This window comes from Mesoplodon densirostris, chromosome 1 (genome assembly GCF_025265405.1).
Source record: "Mesoplodon densirostris isolate mMesDen1 chromosome 1, mMesDen1 primary haplotype, whole genome shotgun sequence".
In the NCBI taxonomy this organism is placed as follows: domain Eukaryota; kingdom Metazoa; phylum Chordata; class Mammalia; order Artiodactyla; family Ziphiidae; genus Mesoplodon; species Mesoplodon densirostris.
Genome location: NC_082661.1, coordinates 78,076,235 through 78,093,022, shown reverse-complemented (window position 1 = coordinate 78,093,022; position 16,788 = coordinate 78,076,235).

Below are 16,788 nucleotides of genomic sequence, written 5' to 3'. Positions count from 1 at the left end.
TCTTCTCTTTGACAAGCAGCTGTTCCTCTCACAGAGTTGTCTAGAGTGAAAGCTTCTGGTACCAATCCAGGGCTAGGATGGATCATCTCTATCCCTTTACTATGTTTCATCCTCCAAATTAATGAGCATAAATATGACCTTTAAACTTCTAGGGAAGGAAAAGGTTTTTCCCAGCTAACTAACCTACCAGTTTAATAACCTGGTTCTATATTTAATACTAAAAATCCATCAGTTTCCTCTTCTCTAAGACTTTACCTTAATAACGAATAGTTTATTTTATATAATTTTTCATTATAAAAACAATACTCATTATGGGATATCTGGAACAGAAAGTAAGAAAGAAGAGAAAAGAAATGAAAAGTTAAATTACTCATGTACTCTTGATCTAGAAACAGAACAATATTTGAATATATTGCCTTTCCTTTGCTCAGATTTTTGCTTTTGGATTCTAACATGAATTCCATATTACATGACTCTGTCCTAGAAGGATATAAAATTAATTTTATTCACTTACTCTTTATAAATCATAAATATAGAAATTAGCTTTGAATTTTCTAATATTTATTATTTATAAGAAGTCCTTTATTTATGTCTTTTCTCATTCTCTACATTTTTTAAAAAGATACTCCTTATAAGAGAAGCAACAATTCTAGACATTTCCTTTAGAAACTTGCAAAATATTAAATAGATGTACTACCTTGAGTATTTCTGTGGTAGTCATTAATGCTGTTCCCCAAATATTTCCAACTCTTCACCTTTGGGAAAAATGGGTGGGTTGCACTTCCTGGACTCTTAGTCATTTAGTGAGAACCACATGACTAGGCCTGACCAATAAGTTATGAACAAATCCTTTCTGGACTAAGCTATTAAATTATTTATGTGAGGCCTTCCAGAGTTTCTTTCCCCCTGCTATTGGAACCAGCAAAATTTCTGATATTGCTGTTCTGCCAGCCTGAGTTCCAAGAAGACACTTGGAAAAGAGCGCATAATCAATGCACAATGGACCTGTTGCACAAAGGTTTTTTTTTTTTGTAATTCACAAAGGATTGATAAGATATGTCTATGCCTTGAGAAGATAATTATCCAGGAAGAGAATATAAAGTGACAAGTGCTCCTTTAAAGATAAAGTTAAGTAGCTTTTTCATGCAAAATCAAAATCTACAACCTTGATGGAGTTCCCACATAAACACATAGACACAGCAGCACCACCATGCCCTCTGATAAACACTCGTATTGATGTTTTTGAGATTCTTCCTGAGGATGCTCCAGAGCTAGAAGGTTAAAGGACACAATAATTCTTCTCCTACCACTGTCCATTCAATAGTGTGGACCGGAGCCATTGTTTTCAGATTTTATTGTGCATAAGAATCATCCTCAGAATATCTGGTATTGGAGCCCAGGTAACTTTCAATATCTGAGAAGCACTTCAAGTAGTTTCCAGGTATCACAGCTTAAGAAACCACAGAACTGGAGACAACTCATAAGCATCCTCATCTCTTCTGATATAATTTTGTTAACATGGAAACATGATGTGGAATTCTGCAGGTGTTGTTGTTTAATATAAAAATTTAATGATTGTTTTTACTTTATAGTTATTGGACCCTTTATGGCTGGGAGAGAGAGAGCAAGACTCAGTGCCAGGGTTCTTTTCAGTAGTAAGAAATGTTCTTTCCAAAAATTGTTCTAAGGGCTTTATATATAATAACTCATTTATATATAAGCTTTCATTTAATCGTTACAACAACTCCAAGAGGTAGATACATTATTATCACCATTAACACACAAAAGTATGGGGAACAGAGAATATAAGTAACTTGTCCATGTCACATAGCTAGTAGGTGGAGAGCTGGAAATCCAAACTAGGCCTTTCTACACTAGTGTCCATGTTCTTACTGCATTGCACCACTATTGAGAATATAAACAGAGATGACAGCTCCTAGAAATAAACACTGGGAGTGGCCCTTGGCATATTCTACAGTATCCCAGTAAACAAGAGAGTACAAAAGTTATAAGGTAGCCATATATTTTAGATACCTAGCTACATTGAAACAGGTGTTTTCAGTTTGGTTACATATTACAATAATCCGAGGAGCTTTTAAAAAATTCCAGTGTCCCAGCTCCACCACGAACAAATAAAATCATAAAGTCTGAGGGTGAAGCCCAGCAAAAGTGTTTTTAAAAAGTCCCCCGGGTAATTGTAATTTGACATTACTGCATTGGAGAGTTAAAAACATGTATTTACTTAAAATTTAAAAACATAGGGCTTCCCTATTGGCGCAGTGGTTGAGCGTCTGCCTGCCGATGCAGAGGACACGGGTTCGTGCCCCGGTCCGGGAAGATCCACATGCCGCGGAGCAGCTAGGCCCGTGAGCCATGGCCGATGAGCCTGCGCGTCAGGAGCCTGTGCTCCGCAACGGGAGAGGTCACAACAGTGAGAGGCCCGCATACCGCACAAAAACAAAACAAAACAAAACAAACATACACATGTCTTTGCAGATGGTCTCCTTTTGCTTTGCTTTAAGAGAATGAAAGTAAGTTTACTAAATATTCCACATCTAATTTGTGGAGTGTTGTGTAGTGAACTGAATTTCAATGATACTCAATTACCAATATATTCATAGTTTATAACTTTATTCAAAGTTTTAAAAGGCACTTGGTGATAATGGTCTGACAAACCAGTTGTTTAGAATAACAATTAGTAGGATGACAGTAATGGATGTGTTAATTAACTTGTGTGGTAATCATTTCACAATGTATATGTAAATCAAATCATCATGTTGTATACCTTAAATATATACTGTTGTATTTGTCAGTTATACCTCAATAAAGCTGGAAAAAAATTAGTATGATGACGATTGGGTCATTCAGAAGCCATTCTATCCTGATTTATTAATTCTGGATAACTTCCCTTTATTCAAAGGTAAACTCTGATTATTTCAGAATGCACGTATGTTTGCCGGATGAAATGTCAGATTTCTCCACACTCCCTTCTTGGATCCAATCCATCTGAGTAGCTGGGGTCCTTCATCTATACCTGACACTTTTAAAGCTTTGTATGAGACATCTGTTTTCCATTTTCAAAATGTCGACTTGTCCATCTTGAATGGGCATTGGGTAAAGTAGACAAATCCTGCTTTGTCTAAAGAGTCCACCTTGATTGTTATGCCAAAACCATGTTTGCTCCATCAATCAGAATCCTTAACAACTCATCAGCAAAGGCAGTGGGCAATGGGTAATCCTCAGGTGCAATCTATGTTAACCATTCCAAAGAACACTGGGTAGTGGACAATAAAATGTGTTTTCTTTTCCAAAGTTGAATTTTCCTACTACATCTTGTTTTGTACTCTACTAAAAGTTAAGTGTTACAGTCACAGAAGAGGTCCAGGGAGATTTAAACATAATGGGAATTGGTCTTTTTACCCCTGCCATGCCACTTTCCCTGGAGAATCGTTGCTCTTTGTACTCCGCTAAGCTGATAGCCTTCTGCATTTCACATCCAAAGCCCAAGCATAGGAGCTGAAGCCCTGAGTAATCTTATAACTAAAGAGATTTCCATAGAATGATATTTGGGATACTAGACCCTCAACTCAGTTCTGAGCCTCCCTAACTACCCTCTTTCCCCTTTATCTCACCCCCAATATGTGGAGACTTGGAGCTTTCTAAGAGGCAATGAGGAAGAATTAGAGCCAAACTGCACTGCTGCTAAGGCAGTCTCCTCAGTGGTAAAAATCTTGCTTCACCACCCTCAATTGGATTAGGAGTCCCTGGCCCTAACCTTGCTGTGATGTAGGTAGAAGGAATCGATGATGGTACCCCTCTAATAGGAACTGAAGACAAATGCCCCGGGAAACCTGGAAGTAGTGGACCTGACCTCTCTTCCAGGGTCCATTCCTTTATGGGTTCCTGTTCCATTACATGATGACGTGGGTCTTGGTCATTTTCCAATGTCCCCAGTGCCCTGAAACTGGGAAGATTCACAAATGACCAGCCCTTTCTGCCAATAAGTCACACGTACTAGCTGGCCTTAACTTTAAAAAGTGTTGGCTCCGATGTTTTTTTTTTTTTTCTTTTTTTCTTTTTTTTTTCCTCCAGCTCTGCCTTTCTGGTTGGCAGTCAGCATGATCTCGTTAAGGCTGAGTGATGCGGGACTGACTGAGGCTGCTCCGGCACTAGGTGCACTGCTACTGTTTCCTCTCCCAAGACATCTGCTTCAGCACTGCTTCAGATAATACTTCATTATGTCCTGGAAATGTTTCTTACCACTTTGTGTGCCATTGTGTGTCGTTCCCTTTGAAGTTAATGTGAATCTTATGTGATGATATGATGTATACAACAGAGGCTACATAAAAATTATGGTCCACTGAATTAAAAAAAATTAGAAAGATCCCCTTTTCATTTGTTAAATTTAAAATAGCAGAACTCAAGTCTTCCTTTAGTGTAGGCAGTTTGCTTGGAGATTGAAGGGAGAAAGATGAGAACATTTTTACTTAGTGCTGCAGATCAGAGCTTTAAGGGGTAGGAGGTGAAGGAATGCTCATGCAGCTGGGTAAGTGATGGACTTACTCAGTTTATGGCTCTTCAAAATCTCTGATAAAATTCTGGAAATGCCTGTATAAATAAGTTATTCGAAAAAAACCTGTTTCACATTCTACAGTATAACTTTGAGTCTGTATCTATTGAGGTTCTATCAGTCCTTAAACTATCTAGTTATATAGGGGTTGTGTGCATGGTCCTTAGTTCTATAAATAATTGGGAGAGTGCAAATATTTAGACTTAATAATAGTTAATGTTTAGACTGTATTTACTGCCTACCTATACAATGTGGTGGGCTAAACACATTACATGGATTTTATCATTAAATTCATATAAAATCAGGGCTTCCCTGGTGGCGCAGTGGTTGAGAGTCCGCCTGCCGATGCAGGGGACACGGGTTTGTGCCCCAGTCTGGGAAGATCCCACATGCCGCAGGGCGGCTGGAACCATGAACCATTGCCGCTGAGCCTGCACGTCCGAAGCCTGTGCTCCACAGTGGGAGAGGCCACAACAGTGAGAGGTTCGCATATCGCAACAACAACAACAAAAAAATCATACAAAATCACCTAAAGAGCTAATGATGCCACATTTCCCACATTTTGCAGACAGGGAAACTTAAAAATTGACAAGATAAGTAGCTTACTTGCCCAAAGGTCACAAAATCAGCCAAGGAATCAGCATCTAACTCAGCTAGAATACATTCTGTTAACCATAGATCATGGAAATCACATTTATAGAAGTCTGTGGACAGGCGCCCAGCGCGCACTGCAGGTGGCAATTTGGAGGTGCCACCGCTGCTGCCGCGAGAGGGCCCGGGTCTGGAGGCCCCTTCAAACCTCTGAGAGCCCCTTCCCGCCGCCGAACCCGAGACCAGATCTGGGACAATCCGAAGGGAAAAGCCGCTGCGCAGGGACGTGTGAGCAGCCCTACCTCTCCTCTGCCCTTGCGCTACTTTTTTTCTTCCAAGAAGGTTGTGCCGGGGAGCAGCAAAAAGGCTCCGGAAGGGGACGGAGAGGGACGCTCCCGGTGACACAGGCTCTTGGTGCTGCAGCCAGTGCTGTGCCTCTGAAGTGGGAGAGCAAACTTCAGGACACGGGTCCACAAGAGACCTCCCAGCTCCACATAATATCAAGTAGTGAAAATCTCCCAGAGATCTCCATCTCAACACCAGTACCCAGCTTCAGTCAACGACCAGCAAGATACAGTGCTGGTCACCCTATGACAAGCAACTAGCAAGACAGGAACACAACCCCACCCATTAGCAGAGAGGCTGCCTAAAAACATAATGAGGCCATAGGCACCACAAAACACACCACCAGACGTGGACCTGTCCACCAGAAAGACAAGATCGAGCCTCAACCACCAGAACACAGGCACTAGTCTCCCCCACCAGGAAACCTACACAACCTACTGAAACAACCTTAGCCACTGGGGACAGACACCAAAAACAACGGGAACTACGAATCTGCAGCCTGCAAAAAGGAGACCCCAAACACAGTAAGGCAAGCAAAATGAGAAGACAGAAAAATACACAGCAGGTGAAGGAGCAAGATAAAAACCCACCAGACCTAACAAATGAAGAGGTAATAGGCAGTCTACCTGAAAAAGAATTTAGAATAATGATAGTAAAGTTGATCCAAGATTCTATTTCCAAGATCCAAAATCTTGGAAATAGAATAGACAAAATGCAAGAAACAGTTAACAAGGACCTAGAAGAACTAAAGATGAATCAAGCAGCGATTAAAAACACAATAAATGAAATGAAAAATACTCTAGATGGGATCAATAGCAGAATAACTGAGGCAGAAGAACGGATAAGTGAGGTGGAAGATAAAATAGTGGAAATAACTGATGCAGAACAAAATAAAGAAAAAAGAATGAAAAGAACAGAGGACAGTCTCAGAGACCTCTGGGACAACATTAAACGCACCAACATTCGAATTATAGGGGTTCCAGAAGAAGAAGAGAAAAAGAAAGGGACTGAGAAAATATTTGAAGAGATTATAGTTGAAAACTTCCTTAATATAGGAAAGGAAATAGTTAATCAAGTCCAGGAGGCACAGAGAGTCCCATACAGAATAAATCCAAGGAGAAATACACCAAGACACATATTATTCAAACTGTCAAAAATTAAACACAAAGAAACCATATTAAAAGCAGCAAGGGAAAAACAACAAATAACACACAAGGGAATCCCCATCAGGTTAACAGCTGATCTCTCAGCAGAAACCCTACAAGCCAGAAGGGAGTGGCAGGACATAATTAAAGAGATGAAGGAGAAAAACCTGCAACCAAGATTACTCTACCCAGCAAGGATCTCATTCAGATTTGATGGAGAAATTAAAACGTTTACAGACAAGCAAAAGCTGAGAGAGTTCAGCATCACCAAACCAGCTTTACAACAAATGCTAAAGGAAGTTCTCTAGGCAAGAAACACAACAGAAGGAAAATACCGACAATAACGAACCCAAAGCAATTAAGGAAATGGGAATAGGAACATACATATCGATAATTACCTTAAATGTAAATGGACTAAATGCTCCCACCAAAAGACACAGATTGGCTGAATGGATACAAAAACAAGACCCATATATATCATGTCTACAAGAGACCCACTTCAGACCTAGAGACACATACAGATTGAAAGTAAGGGGATGGAAAAAGATATTCCATGCAAATGGAAATCAAAAGAAAGCTGGAGTAGCAATTCTTATATCAGACAAAATAGACTTTAAAATAAAGACTATTAGAAGAGACAAAGAAGGACACTACATAATGATAAAGGGATCGATCCAAGAAGAAGATATAACAATTGTAAATATTTATGCACCCAGCATAGGAGCACCTCAATACATAAGGCAAATACTAACAGCCATAAAAGGGGAAATCGACAGTAACACACTCATAGTAGGGGACTTTAACACCCCACTTTCACCAATGGACAGATCATCCAAAATGAAAATAAATAAGGAAACACAAGCTTTAAATGATACATTAAACAAGATGGACTTAATTGATATTTATAGGACATTCCATCCAAAAACAACAGAATACACATTTTTCTCAAGTGCTCATGGAACATTCTCCAGGATAGATCATATCTTGGGTCACAAATCAAGCCTTGGTAAATTTAAGAAAATTGAAATTGTATCAAGTATCTTTTCTGACCACAATGCTATGAAACTAGACGTCAATGACAGGAAAAGATCTGTAAAAAATAGGAACACATGGAGGCTAAACAATACACTACTCAATAACAAAGTGATCACTGAAGAAATCAAAGAGGAAATAAAAAAATACCTAGAAACAAATGACAAAGGAGACACGACGACCCAAAACCTATGGGATGCAGCAAAAGCAGTTCTAAGGGGGAAGTTTATAGCAATACAATCCCACCTTAAGAAACAGGAAACATCTCGAGTAAACAACCTGACACTGCACCTAAAGCAATTAGAGAAAGAAGAACAAAAATACCCCAAAGTTAGCAGAAGGAAAGAAATCATAAAGATCAGATCAGAAATAAATGAAAATGAAATGAAGGAAACAATAGCAAAGATCAATAAAACTAAAAGCTGGTTCTTTGAGAAGATAAACAAAATTGACAAACCATTAGCCAGACTCATCAAGAAAAAAAGGGAGAAGACTCAAATCAATAGAATTAGAAATGAAAAAGGAGAAGTAACAACTGACACTGCAGAAATACAAAAGATCATGAGAGATTACTACAAGCAACTCTATGCCAATAAAATGGACAACCTGGAAGAAATGGAAAATTCTTAGAAATGCACAACCTACCAAGACTGAATCAGGAAGAAATAGAAAATATGAATAGACCAAACATAAGCACTGAAATTGAAACTGTGATTAAAAATCTTCCAATCAACAAAAGCCCAGGACCAGATGGCTTCACAGGCGAATTCTATCAAACATTTAGAGAAGAGCTAACACCCATCCTTCTCAAACTCTTCCAAACAATTTCAGAGGAAGGAACACTCCCAAACTCATTCTACGAGGCCACCATCACCTTGATACCAAAACCAGGCAAGGATGTCACAAAGAAAGAAAACTACAGGCCAATATCACTGATGAACATAGATGCAAAAATCCTCAACAAAATACTAGCAAACAGAATCCAACAGCACATTAAAAGGGTCATACACCATGATCAAGTGGGGTTTATTCCAGGAATGCAAGGATTCTTCAATATACGCAAATCAATCAATGTGACACACCATATTAACAAATTGAAAGAGAAAAACCATATGATCCTCTCAATAGATGCAGAGAAAGCTTTCGACAAAATTCAACACCCATTTATGATAAAAACCCTGCAGAAAGTAGGCATAGAGGGAACTTTCCTCAACATAATAAAAGCCATATATGAAAAATCCACAGCCAACATTGTCCAAAATGGTGAAAAACTGAAACCATTTCCACTACGATCAGGAACAAGACAAGGCTGCCCACTCTCACCACTCTTATTCAACTTAGTTTTGGAAGTTTTAGCCACAGCAATCAGAGAAGAAAAGGAAATAAAAGGAATCCAAATTGGAAAAGAAGATGTAAAGCTGTCACTGTTTGCAGATGACATGATACTATACATAGAGAATCCTAAAGATGCTACCAGAAAACTACTAGAGCTAATCAATGAATTTGGTAAAGTAGCAGGATACAAAATTAATGCACAGAAATCTCTGGCATTCCTGTACACTAATGATGAAAAATCTGAAAGTGAAATCAAGAAAACACTCCCATTTACCATTGCAACAAAAAGAATAAAATATCTAGGAATAAACCTACCTAAGGAGACAAAAGACCTGTATGCAGAAAATTATAAGACACTGATGAAAGAAATTACAGATGATACAAATAGATGGAGAGATATACCATGCTCCTGGATTGGAAGAATCAATATTGTGAAAATGACTCTACTACCCAAAGCAATCTACAGATTCAATGCAATCCCTATCAAACTACCACTGGCATTTTTCACAGAACTAGAACAAAAAATTTCAAAATTTGTTTGGAAAAACAAAAGACCCCGAATAGCCAAAGCAATCTTGAGAATGAAAAACGGAGCTGGAGGAATCGGGCTCCCTGACTTCAGACTATACTACAAAGCTACAGTATTCAAGACAGTGTGGTGCTGGCACAAAAACAGAAAGATAGATCAATGGAACAGGATAGAAAGCCCAGAGATAAATCCACGCACATATGGTCAACTTGTCTTTGATAAAGGAGGCAGGAATGTACAGTGAAGAAAGGACAGCCTCTTCAATAAGTGGTGCTGGAAAAACTGGACAGGGACATGTAAAAGGATGAGATTAGATCATTCCCTGACACCATACACAAAAATAAGCTCAAAATGGATTAAAGACCTAAATGTAAGGCCAGAAACTATCAAACTCTTAGAGCAAAACATAGGCAGAACACTCTATGACATAAATCACAGCAAGATCCTTTTTGACCCACCTCCTAGAGAAATGGAAATAAAAACAAAGATAAACAAATGGGACCTAATGAAACTTCAAAGCTTTTGCACAGCAAAGGAAACCATAAACAAGACCAAAAGACAACCCTCAGAATGGGAGAAAATATTTGCAAATGAAGCAACTGACAAAGGATTAATCTCCAAAATGTATAAGCAGCTCATGCAGCTCAATAGCAAAAAAACAAACAACCCAATCCAAAAATGGGCAGAAGACTTAAATAGGCATTTCTCCAAAGAAGATATACAGACTGCCAACAAACACATGAAAGAATGCTCAACATCATTAATCATTAGAGAAATGCAAATCAAAACTACAATGAGATATCATCTCACACCAGTCAGAATGGCCATCATCAAGAAATCTAGAAACAATAAATGCTGGAGAGGGTGTGGAAAAAAGGGAACACTCTTGTACTGCTGGTGGGAATGTGAATTGGTACAGCCACTATGGAGAACAGTATGGAGGTTCCTTAAAAAACTAAAAATAGAACTACCATATGACCCAGCAATCCCACTACTAGGCATATACCCTGAGAAAACCATAATTCAAAAAGAGACATGTACCAAAATGTTCATTGCAGCTCTATTCACAATAGCCCGGAGATGGAAACAACCTAAGTGTTCATCATCGGATGAATGGATAAAGAAGAAGTGGCACATATATACAATGTAATATTACTCAGCCATAAAAAGAAACGAAACTGAGCTATTTGTAATGAGGTGGATAGACCTAGAGTCTGTCATACAGAGTGAAGTAAGTCAGAAAGAGAAAGACAAATACCATATGCTAACACATATATATGGAGTTTAAGAAAAAAAATGTCATGAAGAACCTAGGGGTAAAACAGGGATAAAGACACAGACCTACTTGAGAATGGACACGAGGATATGGGGAGGGGGAAGGGTAAGCTGTGACAAAGTGAAAGAGAGGCATGGACATATATACACTACCAAATATAAGGTAGATACATAGTGGGAGGCAGCCGCATAGCACAGGGAGATGAGCTCGGTGCTTTGTGACCGCTTGGAGGGGTGGGATGGGGAGGGTGGGTGGGAGGGAGACACAAGAGGGAGGGGATGTGGGAACAGATGTATATGTGTGAATGATTCACTTTGTTATAAAGCAGAAATTAATAAAAATAAATAAATAAATAAAAATAAGTCTGTGAAGGTGACATCTGTAATGTCAGATTTCAGTCACCATTTCAGTCACCTGACCCACTCTTGGGTCAGGTCGCATTTCAGATTAGCAGTGGGATGGTGACTGTTTTTCCTGGCAATCTCCATTTGCTTCTATCCAGCTCCCAATTCTGTCAGGGTCCTTTGAGACATTGACCCATTTTGTCTACCTCACGAAGGTAATTATTCATTATTCATTCATTACAGGGGAAAATGAGGAAAAATTCATACTAGCTCTGCCTTTGTGCTGGGCCAACTTTCAACAGATTTCTATCACACAGCTATTGAACTCTGAGTTAAATGAAAGAAACTTCTACATGTCAGAGGGTATTTGCCACTAAGGAGCTACAACTCTAGGGATCCTGAAATACCTTTGTCCACAAAAATGAGAATAGTCACCAACTAGCTGTGTTTAGTCATTTGACTTTTATCCAGTTCATTTAAACACTTTAATGCCAACTTCGAGACTAATATATTGATTGTAGTGCTTTTAAATGTTCAAAATTCACTATAAGGAACAAGTTATTATTTAATCAGCAAAACAAGTTATTTTAAAATGTCTCATGGAATTTTTTAAGTTTTTCATAATTTTAGTCAAATAATGTCTTTTGTGGATTCCTTATCAGACTAATATTTTAGTAATGACATGTGGTATATTACCTGAATAAGATATTTTTCTAGCTATATAGCCTATGCTCCTCCATATTTTTTCTTTTCACTACAGGATGGGACCCTAGCAGAGTTGATATTTCCTATTTATGGAGAAAAATGTATATAGAGGAAATAACTTTCAAGTCATTTTTATTCTTAAAGTAGTTCTGCTCTAGCTATGGTAATATATATAGTGCAATAATTCTCCATTAGAAGATGACATCTACTTGAAATATCTCTTGCTAGCTAAGTGTTTCTTTTATTGAATTATTGGCCCTATTTCCCTGTAGTGAGAGAAGGGAGAAAAGAAGGGGGGGTGGAATCAAGGTAGAATTCAACTTGAGGCTGACCAAGGAGACAATAAAGACATCAGGAAAATGTCAAGACAGCTTTCAGATTTCAAATTCTGAAGTAGTATCCCCATAAAGTATTAAACCTCAGTCATAAACCATTCCTGATATCTTCCATCATCCATAATTTTGAGAAAGTGTAAACAAAGACAGTAAAGATGACACATGTCAGAAGTGACTTTGAATTAGCTACCATATGCAGTTGATGTTCAGAATGGATATGAACTGAGACCTTAAAACATCCCCAAACTCATGACTACAACCATGTCCTATTTTCCCCATCAAATGCTCTAGAGGATACATTTTATTGAAAAATTTGTGTTACATCTTTGATTCAATTTGGACTTTTCATACTAAAAGCATGAGAAAACCCAATATCAAAGAAGCTAGAAAATGAAGACAATTTATTTTCTAGTGGGACTGAAAAGTCCAGAGCTTCCCACAGCAGCATGAATGAGGGGATCAGGGCCTGAGTGTTCTCTCTGTCCTCCCCTCCCTCCTCTGCTATCCCTGACCCCACCTGTCTACTCTACCCCTCACTCAACAAAAATTCTCCGTTTATGTTAGTTTAAAGAGATCACTGACTTATGTGAGAGTTAATTACCATGTGATGACCAAGGGCTGATTTTGAGGGCATGTAGAAATGATACATAACCCAGAATTGGTGGACTCATGAAAGAAAGTGCCTCTTGAATTGAAGGTTAAAAAAAACATGGATTTTAATTAAATTTTATTTAATTTCATTAATCTAATAAGTGAAATACTAGTATCTTAGTTATTTCTCTAATTCCTAGATCATGGTAAAAATTTTAAAAATATAAAATTATATAGAGGAAAAAGTTAAATTCACCTTCCATTTTGCCCAATCTGCCCTTCTCCAAAGAAATAATTACTGTTAATACTATTGTTAATAATCTTGCAAGTTTCATATGTTTACATTATAATCAACTCATATATTCCCATTTAGGTGTATATGTACCTATATAGTTATATAAATATATACATATATGAATATATGTGTACATATATGCAAAAAACATGTAGGAATATTTATGACTGTATGTTTGTATGTTTATAATAGAGAGAAGGAGAAGAGAGAGTGAGAGTGAACTCAGGTAGTTTTATTATAATTAAATGAGCCATACAGTATATATGGCTTTGCATCTTTGTTTTTCTTCATATAATTCATCTCAGAGGTTTCTCTAAGTCAGGAAGTTTTTCTTATTGTTGTTTGCCTATTTGCTTTTGTTGCTGTTTTTTATTTATTTTTTTAAACAGAAGCATAGTAATTCAGTGTATGATTATACCAAAATTTATTTATCCATTCCTCTTAGATTTGTGTTTTAAAATCAGTGATGCAGTGATTACCCTTTCACAGGTCTTTATACACATGTGCAAATAGATCTGTTGAATAACTTTTTATAAATAGAATTGCTGAATTGACATATACCTTTTAAATATTGACAGGTACTGTGATTCTAATCTATATACAAAAACTATTATCAACACTTTTGATTTTTCTCAGTTTAATTGTTGTTTGGAAGAGAGTTCTGCTTTCTTTTCATGTCTATGTAAACTAGTAGATTTGAGTATTTTTTTAACTGTTTATTTGAATATTGTCTTTTATTTTCTTATTTTGTTTTGCTCACTTCAGATTGGATTTTTTATATTTTTCATATTAACTTTAGAAGTGCTTTTATATATTATAGTTACAAATCTTAAATAAAATTAAATGATAAATTTGTTATAGAGTTTATCATCTAATTTTGTTTGGTAAGTTTGTCACTGTACACAGGTATCTATTTTTATGTGGGAATGTCTTTTGATTTTTTTTCTTTGTGGCTTCATGATTTTGTGCTTTGTTTAGGTAATCTTCCATACTGCAAGATTAAAAAGATAGTCCCTCAGCCTCCTCTCTAATATTTTGTGTGTTTATTTTTATATTGAGAGTCCTCATTTAGTTAGTTAATGCAAAATTTAATTTTTTTATATAACATGTCATTATAATTTTGTTATCTTTTGTAGCAAAATATTCATTTAGCAATGTTTTTTCTTTCTAGTTTTTAAATATAAGTTATTTTTGTTAAATTCCATTTCTTTGATTCTAAAATAAAATTGTACAGTACATTGAAAAAAATAAACACCAAGTCACTCAATATACAAATTAGCTAATAAATAATATATATTTCAGAAATCTGATTTCAGAAATCTGATTTCAGAAATCTGAAATAAATTCTTGATAAAGATATACAGCTTTCTGTATGATAAGAGAGACATAAGATATCTTATTCCAGAACAACACTTAAAAAAAGTTTCTGAGTATCAGAATATCAACTTTTAGTTAAATTACTATTTATTAAATTAAGACTACATGAAATTTTTAATATAACATCAATAAATGGATCATGATTATTTTTCTATTTTATATATGTTGATTTATTCTTAAGTTAATACTATGTCTTTATATAACTTTACTGACAAAACTTTTATATACCTATTTTTATTATAATATATACATTATTATATATTTTATTTCATCTGTCTATCTATCTATCTATTTTGCCAGATGTCTTATCAGAATTGTCAGGCTCCTCTCAGCCATTTTTTTTTTTTTCCAAAATGTTAAAATTCTTTCATTTAGTTCCTGGAGATTTTCCTACAGAATTCTTCATTCTTCTGCTTTGGTCAAGTCTCTTTGCTCTTTAGACCACTGACAAAGTGGTCACTCTGGGACTTTCTCTCACTATCTTTCTATATGATCCTCTACTTCTTACATCCCAGTCTTCCTCTTCCTTAATTTTCTATCCCAATTTGGTGAGTACTCTTCTTTAAAAATATATTTCTCTATAGGACAGTGACTTTGGTAAATGGTTGTAGATCTCTTTAGTGAAGAATCAGGGGAATTACTGATGTCTACATTGGCTGTGGCATTGCAGTATCTTTTTTATTGTGTCCTGGTCTCCCCTACAGTGACTCTGGGTCACTGAGGACTTGCCCTGAGTGATGGTTGACTAAACCGACTCCACAGGCTTTCCGATTACCATTGAACTCTGAGAATCATATATTCTAATGAGGAGGAGTCAGATAATAAACAAATGAACATGTAAATGTATATTATGACAGATAGTGAGAAATGTTAGACAAACAAAGCAAGGTCAAGAACAGAGGAAGAGGCAAGTAATACACTTTTTCTGAATGTCGTGCTGATTTAGATCTCCCCTTACAACAAAACACCTTTTTGTCTACTGAATTTCTAATTTCTTTGGGAATCTAGTGGTATAGGGGAAAGGATGGTGGCAGGGTGGCAGGAGGAGTTGGGTGCTTTCATTCACATAATCTTCTTGTCCTGAAGTCTTCCTCTTTCTCCTTTTACCTACAGACTCTAATCTATGATCCTACCCTTGTTTTTTTATTTCACTTGGTTTTTAAACCCAGTCTAGATCTAAATCCCTGATCTAGATTTCCATATGTCTAGCCATTACCACAGTGATATATTATATGCACCTAAGACTATTCTTGTTCAAATAAAATGCGTCTTCCTCTCAAAACCAATTCCCCCTTCTGCATTCCATAGAGATCAGTATCATTGTAATGCTCAGAGTTGTTCAGGTTTTAAACACCGAGACTTCAATTCCTCTTTTCCCCTTTGCTTCCTAAATTCAGTTTCTAATCCTTATCCATTTAGATTACGAGAAATTTTTCATCAGTTCCTTCATTTCCAATCCCATGGCTGCTGACTAATTCACTCCAACTATTCAAAAGCAGCGGTTTGCATTTCCTGATGACTTTTCTCTTTCTGCCCAATTCATCCTAAGTACTGAAGACAGCATTATCAGCCTAAGACACATGTATAATGTATAATAACATCACTCTCTGGCTTCAGTGGCCCCCAATACATTATTCTTAAATCAGGAAGTGAGTTAGGTTTTTTTCTGTACTTAAGGTACATTTAATTGGACATGTTTCATGAAATGACTTATGAAGTCAGGAAGATGGTCTAACTGTAGCGCTAACACAAAAAACTATAATTTTCAACATTTTAAAATCTTACAGTGTAAAAAATTATTTAATTGTTATTCTTTAGACTTGGTTGTGTTCTCCTTCCCTGGTGAAGACTATAATCTTGTGGAGATTGAAGTTTATAGCTTCTATTGGCTTTGAGTTAAAGGTGTGATATAAAGTTCAAAACCATTTTCTTAGAAGGAAAATAGTTGCATTTGCCTTATATTTGACTAATGTCAAATGACTTAAGTTATATAGGTCAACCATGTCAGAGTGGGGCAAAGAAACTATATAATATAACTTTTGGCTGGAAAATGTTTTTGAGGAAATTATGACCTACTGAAATATGAAAAACTATAATCAGCATGTCTTCTCTTTGTGGTATAACCTATATAGCTATAAGTAAATAAGGATATCTTAATTATGTCAGCTACCATAGGAATGCAAATAGCTTTGCAGTAAAAAGCATCAACTTAAAGTACAACATGCCTATACATCATTTGGACAGAAAGAAGAATAACCTTTAAACAGTGAAATTCCACAAGCAGATAGGTCAGTAAAATGATCATGATCAGAGAGGAA